The sequence below is a fragment of the Chenopodium quinoa genome, unplaced genomic scaffold (genome assembly GCF_001683475.1).
Source record: "Chenopodium quinoa cultivar QQ74 unplaced genomic scaffold, ASM168347v1, whole genome shotgun sequence".
Taxonomy (NCBI): Eukaryota; Viridiplantae; Streptophyta; class Magnoliopsida; order Caryophyllales; family Amaranthaceae; genus Chenopodium; species Chenopodium quinoa.
The window spans coordinates 3,079,740-3,087,165 of NW_018742359.1; positions in this window are offsets into that span (position 1 = coordinate 3,079,740).

Below are 7,426 nucleotides of genomic sequence, written 5' to 3' on the forward strand. Positions count from 1 at the left end.
TCTTTTAAGCCCAATAATGCTACCAACAATATCAATATCAATGATGTGCTGGCCCTTAATGCTCCTCCTCAAAGATTCCAAAGGCAAAGGAGGGTTTACACGCCTTTGGGAATGACTTATGATTCTGCTTATGATCGTTTTCATGGTCATGGACTAATTATGCCAATTGGACCATTTCCTGAACCTCGACCAGAGAATAGGACCGCTAGCTATGACCCCAACGCTTATTGCAAGTTTCATCAAGGCAAGGGTCATAATACTGAGAAGTGTTGGAGGTTGAAAGATGCAATCCAAGACCTAATTGATGCTAATCAACTTCCTGTTCCTCCAGGGGGCAAGAAGCCTAACATTCAAACAGGTCCTCTTTCTAATGCTTTGGCTTTCATGGGAGATGAAGTCTCCTTTGATCCGTCAATACTCATTCAACTTGTGAATGAACCTCTGCCGGAAGTTGTATTTGTCTCGAGTTCTGAAGAAATGAATGGAATTTGGGTTAGCGACGATGAAGACATCTATCTCACGGATATAGCATGTTCATCTCTTGGCACAAGTGAAGATGTTTGGGGGGACCTTGAGGTCAAGTTTCTCACCACAAGTGGACGGTTGCAACAACCTAATCCACCTCCACCTCCACCACAATCACGTTCGATTGTTGATCCCATCGACCCTGTGAACAGCGATGTAGTCAAACAACTGCAGAAGACCAAGGTGGAGATGAATGTATGGAAGCTTTTGGCCACCTCCCACGAGCATAGAAAGGATGTAATGAATCCTCTGGTGAAAATAGGAGTTGATGATGACATGACTCCTCAAGGACTGGTCAACTTTCTCACTACTGAATTGCCAAGTACTAGCAATCTGATTTTGTTTTCTGACAAGGATCTGCCCCCGGAAGAGGACCAACATAATAAGGCCCTACACCTCACAGTGGTATGTAGGCAGATGAATGTTCCTATGAGCCTGGTTGATAATGGCTCTGCAATCAATGTGTGTCCACTCCGTACTGCAAAGAAGTTGGGCATAAAGAATGAAGAACTGACTCCCTCCACTCAAGGGATTCGCGCTTATGATAATACTCGCCGTCAAGCCGTGGGTACTATCATACTGAACATAACTACTGGGGCCATTGAACGTCGCACTAAATTTCAGGTGGTGGACATTAAGGCCTCTTTCAATCTGTTGTTAGGACGCCCTTGGCTTCATGAGCTAAAGGCGATTCCATCATTGATGTACCAGAAAGTGAAAGCCATAGTTGGAGGGGTTCCAATTACTATTGATGCTTCTCCTATGCGTATTCAAGTTATCGACACTCCTATCGTCCATGTCGAACATGACGAAGAAGATGAAGATCTTTGGGGGTTTTCACTAGATGATGTTCTCGTGATTGAAGAGGAGGAAAAATGCCATCTCAACATCGATCCCTATCCAAACACCAATATCAATGCCATTTTGAAGAAGCAAGGTCATTTCCCTAGAATGACCCTCGGACTCAAAAAGAAAATGGTTGAACCTTGGGGCCATCCTGATGCACTCAAGAAGGATACTTTTGGCTTGGGATTCAAGCCAACAAAATAGGATGTGAAACAAGCTCTACTGAAGAAGAAGGCTCGCTATAATGCTTGAATCACGAAGACGGAAATGGCCATGGATCCATATCCATTCACCCTCAATGGCCAATACATCAAAGAAGGGGAAGACTTCCCATGCTATGAATTCCCCGAGCCATTCGTCCACGATGGGATTCATGAACCAGGATTCGAGATGTTCCTCGATTGTGACTTTGTGGATGAAGACGAAGAGCTCTTCACAACCGATAAGCCAGCTAGCCCGAGTTCTGATGAGCTAGGCATCAACCTGCTTTTTGGAATGGAAAAGAATGAGTCTAAGCCCGTCTGCAGTGATAACTCCAAACTCGTTCAAGCTGTCATAGCAAACAAGGATTTTGACCCCTCCGAGTTAATCGTCCAAGCTGACAACATTTTAAGGGGATGGCGCAAGACATTGAGGATCACTACGCCAAGTGGAGAGAAGTTGGAAATAACCGCTGGCGAAGGTCCTATGTTTGATGAGTCTAAGTCGTCTGGGTCCGAGTCCGAGTCTGAGTCTAAGTATGTAGACGAGTCCTTAGAGTCTGAGGCCGACCCTCTTTCTGCTATAGAGTTCAATCCTGAGTCTCTTGTTGAGTCCTCTCTTTCTAGTCCAAATAATTCCGGTGAGGTCGCAGCCGACCTTGCCCCTCTCGATGTATTAGCCAATGTATTCAATAAAATGAGTACCTTTGCTTACAATGCGTGCCATTCCCCTAGCCCTGATCAATATTGCTTTGCTAATGATAAAAATGACAAAGAAATAATAAAAGCAATGGAAGAACACGAAAATAAAACAGCAGTTATCAAAGACACAAAAACAGTTAAAATTTCCAATGATACGACTGTTAAAGAAGTAAAAATTGGATTAACACTAAGTCAAGATGAACGCAAAGAGCTAATTAACTTGCTTAGTGAATTTGTTGATGTATTTGCTTGGTCATACCAAGATATGCCGGGGATTGACAGGGACATAGCTCAGCATACGATACCACTCATTCCAGGTATGAAGCCTGTCAAATAAAAGTTGCGCCGTATGAAACCGGATGTGGCTCTCAAAATCAAAGAAGAAATCAGAAAGCAGTTGGCCGCAGGTTTCATCAAAGTGTCCAAGTATCCATAATGGATAGCAAATGTGGTTCCAGTTCCAAAGAAGGATGGAAGGGTCAGAATGTGTGTTGATTACAGGGACCTCAATAAAGCAAGCCCGAAAGATGGGTTCCCTCTACCTCACATTGACATTCTGGTCGATAACACAACAAACCATGCACTCCTATCATTCATGGACGGTTACGCCGGATATAATCAGGTATTGATGGCCGAAGAAGATATGGAGAAAACCACATTCATCACGCAATGGGGTACATATTGCTATACGGTAATGTCATTCGGGTTGAAAAACGCGGGTGCCACCTACCAAAGAGTAGCTACAGCATTGTTACATAACATGATGCACAAAGAGGTGGAGGTCTATGTCAATGATATGATCGTTAAGTCCAAAGATCGCCCAGGCCATATTATTGCACTTCGCAAGTTCTTTTAAAGACTCCGCAAGTACAACATGAGATTAAATCCAGCAAAATGTGCATTCGGAGTCACGTCAGGCAAATTACTTGGATACGTGATCAGTTCTCGAGGGATTGAAATAGATCCTACAAAAGTAAAGGCGATCATGGCCATGCCACCGCCCAAAAATGAGAAGGAGATTCGAGGTTTCATTGGAAGGTTGCAATACATAAGTAGGTTCATATCAAAGCTCACAGCGATATGTGAACCTATATTCAAGAAGCTCAAGAAAAATGTCCCAGTCACATGGGATGACGATTGCCAAAAAGCATTCGACAAAATCAAAGAGTACCTGGCAAACCCACCCGTGCTAGCGCCAGCAATACCTGACTTTCCTCTTCGACTCTACATTACGGTCACAAGAGAAACGATGGGGGCAATGCTAGCACAAGAGATCGAAAGCAAGGAGAATGCAATCTACTACTTGAGTAAGAAGCTTCAAGGATATGAGACACGATACACACCAATTGAAAAATTGTGTCTCGCACTTGTGTGGGCTGCACAGAAACTAAGACATTATATGCTCACTCATACAGTGCATGTCGTGTCCAAGATGGATCCTCTCAAATACTTGCTCGAAAAAGCGACGCTCAATGGCAGATTATCAAGGTGGATAGTCAATCTAGCTCAGTTTGACTTGAGATTTGTACCACAAAAAGCCATCAATGGTTCTGCGATTTCTGATTTCCTAGCAGACTTTCCACTAGAAGAAGTTGAGAAAGAAGAAGATGAGTATGTTTCCCTGACGAAGATTTACTCATGACCGAAGATGATAGTTGGACGCTCTATTCGATGGAGCTTCAAACCAAAAAGAATGTGGTGTAGGAGTCCTGCTCGTATCACCCAATGAAAAGCACATCCCAATTTCCATGAAGCTTGACTTTGATGTCACCAACAATGCCGCAGAATATGAAGCATGTATTTTGGGATTAGAAACAGTTGTCGCCTTAGGAATTAAGAAACTCAGAATGTACGGTGATTCTTCACTAATCATTAACCAAATCTCCAAGAGATGGAAGGTGAGAAGTGAAAGTCTCGCTACGTATCAAGCTCATTTAGAAACTCTCACGGAGCAACTAGATGAAGTGGAATACACGTATTTACCGAGAGAAGAAAACCAATTCGCCGACACACTAGCTAAATTAGCATCAATGGTGCGAATTCCAACAGATACAATCAGAATGTCGTTGACCATAGAAAGAAGATATGAGCCGGCTTATGTTCACGAACTCGACGATGAACAAGAACCAAAAGAAGAAGATGAAGAGCCATGGTATACAAATATCCTTAATTATGTGACAAGAGGAGAATACCCTCCTAATACTGATAAAAGGGCACGCCGTGCTTTGAGGCTCCTGGCCTCACAGTATGTACTCATCAGGGGAGAACTGCAATGGGGAGAAATCTCTTATGCATAGCCAAGAAAGAAGCACATAAAACCATGGAAAACCCTCATGCCGGTATATGTGGAATGCACATGAATGCAAAGATGTTAGTTCAAAAGATTCAACGTCAAGGTTATTATTGGACTACTATGGAGAGAGATTGTCACGAATACGTCAAGAAATGTATGAAGTGTCAAGTCTACGCAAATTTACAGCATGTTCCACCTTCACTTCTCTACACATATACTTCTCCATGGCCTTTCTCCACTTGGGGCATCGACATAATTGGAAAAATAACACCACCAGGACAAGGGGGACACGAATTCATCCTCGTAGCGATCGACTATTTCACCAAATGGGTCGAAGCGGCCTCATATGCTAAGCTGACGGCGAAACACGTAGCTCAATTCATCGAGAAAAATATTATATGCCGCTATGGGGTACCACATGAGATGATCAGTGATAATGGAACACATTTCCAAGCCGAATGCGCAGAATTATTACAGAAATATCATATCAAGCATCACAGATCATCACCTTACAGACCACAAACAAATGGTGCGGTCGAATCGGCCAAAAAAAATGTGAAAACTATCATCGAAAAGACGACAGAAAATTACAAGGATTGGCCAAGTAAGCTACATTTCACCCTTTGGGGTTATCGAACCTCTGTTCGTACATCAACGGGGGCTACTCCTTTCTCTCTGGTTTATGGGGTCGAAGTTGTACAACCAATAGAACTCGAAATCCCTTCTCTTCGAATCGCATTGGAAAGCCAACTAGATAAAGTCGACTGGATTAAAGCAAGATATGATGAACTAGTCTTACTTGATGAAAAACGCTTGGCAGCTTTGCATCATGTCCAAACCTACCAACAGCGTATGGCGCAACATTTTAATAAAAAAATCAAGACTAGGAATATCAAAGAGGGTGACCTGGTGCTTAAGGCACTTCGTAAAAATGTGTTAGATCCAAGAGGAAAATTCAGACCGAATTGGTCAGGCCCGTACATTGTTAAAACCATCTTGTCTGGCGGAGCAGCACAATTGGTAGACATGGACGGTAACGGCTTCCACAATTTAACCAACTTGGATCAACTCAAGAAATTCTATGCCTAGTCGCATGGGTTCATGACCCAATAGAGCTACGGTTGGCCTGATTCCTTTAAGGATACGTAGGCAACCCCTCAAGGGGGCCCGGCCACTTTAAAAAATAAAAATCCTCCCTCCGTCGATCAAGTATACGCGTCATTTCAGCATTGGGTCACGACAAAAAAAAAAAAAAAGGATTTTTGCCGCGACACGGGACATTCCACCGTGGCGCGGTGGATCTGAGCGCGAAAAAAAAAAATTGTTGTGACGTAGGAATCTGCAACGTGTCACGGGATTTTTCACCGTGACACGGTGGAATTTCAGGTTTTCCGAATTATTTTTAGTGATGTATTCTTTGCTAATTCATTATTTGTTCGAGGCTTTTATTTTCATTCTTCCATTGTGTCCGACTCCTTGACTCGGATAAATAAAAAAAAAAAAGTCATTGTAATTTTTTATTTAAGGCTGAAATAAATATGCTACTATTATTAAAATAAATGTGACTATAATTATTGGCATCATACGCCTTATTTTAAATAAAAAATTATAATTTATAAAAAGCAAAGCAATATTGATCTAATCTCTCTTCACTTTAGGAACATCCTTCTCTTGGTCAATTAGGTCGGCCTTCACCATTAATGTGTCTTTTGTAGCCCGAACCGTCACACCCCTAGTCGAACTTTCACCCCTTTCACCTTTCTTGAAGTTCTTCGGTTGTTTCTCTCTATAGACCATCTTTTCTTTACCCTTCCCTTTCACATAATTCTTCTTTTTCGGCATTATAGGAGTCTTAAACTCAATCCCTTGTGTTCTCGGACCTAGACTTGCGTGATCCAAATCGTTCTCTCCTACTTCTGGGATCAACCATGTTTTGTATGCACTAGATAAAGGAGGAGGAGCTTGGTCACTTGCAGAAACGGTCCACAAAGGTCTTCAAATCCAGTAAGTCTCGTACTTATGAACGTTACTTTCATGCAACGATACTTTACGAGGACTATCGTTATAGCGCGGAACTACTTGTTCAAGTCCATACTGTCACATCAGTCGAGAAGGACAATAAAAGGTCAGTTTTGAGATACTAGGAACACGGCAATATGGAGTATCATTCGTGCCAACCATCCTAGTAAGCCTCCACCAAGGCACCACCCAACGAATGGAAAGTTCCCTCATTGCAAAGAAATTTTTCCAGTCTTCATACGACATGTTCACAAAGTAATTCTTCCTCCTGCGGACTAGATCGTTAGGGCCATACTTTTCAACATCGTCGGGGGCTTCAAATAGTTCTAAACGTTCCATCAACCAAATCTGCAAAAAAAAAAAAAAAAAAAAAAAAAAAAAAAAAAAAATGTAGATTCCCGTGACACGGCAGGTCTCACCGTGTCACGGCAAATACCCATCGTGACACGGTGCCTGTTTTGTGTCACGGGGGGCTAATCGGAACGTATTTTTACCTGCGGCATTACTAGAGAGCCCTTTCTGATGGCTTTCCGGTCAGCTTTTGCTTCGTCAAGGCCACGAAATGTTTCTCCAAGGCACGTAGGCATAGGAGATCTCCCGGATTCGACATGTTCAAGCACAGACGCTAGACAAGCATGGCCTACCCTACCGTTTGCAAATAATAGCTTGCTAAACATGCAAAAAATATATGCCCTTCTACGGTATACATGATAAGACTCAGAGATAGGGCGATTAAAATATAAATTTGCAAGTTTTTCTAAGTCTACCTCATTACCACATACTATTCTATTTAAATCTGGATCTGTTAGATTCAGATGGCGTTCAAAATCTTGGTAATAAT